This window comes from Propithecus coquereli, unplaced genomic scaffold, assembly GCF_000956105.1.
Source record: "Propithecus coquereli isolate 6110/MARCELLA unplaced genomic scaffold, Pcoq_1.0 Scaffold274, whole genome shotgun sequence".
NCBI classification, from domain to species: Eukaryota; Metazoa; Chordata; class Mammalia; order Primates; family Indriidae; genus Propithecus; species Propithecus coquereli.
The window spans coordinates 1,444,759-1,445,026 of record NW_012148330.1 but is presented as its reverse complement, the minus strand read 5'-3'; positions in this window follow the sequence as shown (position 1 = coordinate 1,445,026).

Genomic DNA, 268 nt, shown 5'->3' with positions numbered 1-268 from the left:
AAAGTACTTATTATCCATTAACATAGAGTGTCTCTCATTTATTTAGCTTTTCCTTGATTTTCTTCATCAGTGTTTTTCTTTTTTCTGGTTTTTCTTATGTAGCTCTGGTACATATTTGTTAGATTTATACCTAAGTGTTTCATTTTGAGAGATGCCAATATAAACAGTAATGCCTTTTTAATTTCAAATGTACTCTTTACATGCTAGACAGAGTGCTGGAGCTCAGGGATGGCCATAAGTCAGAGACAATACTCCTTCTACCTTAGGA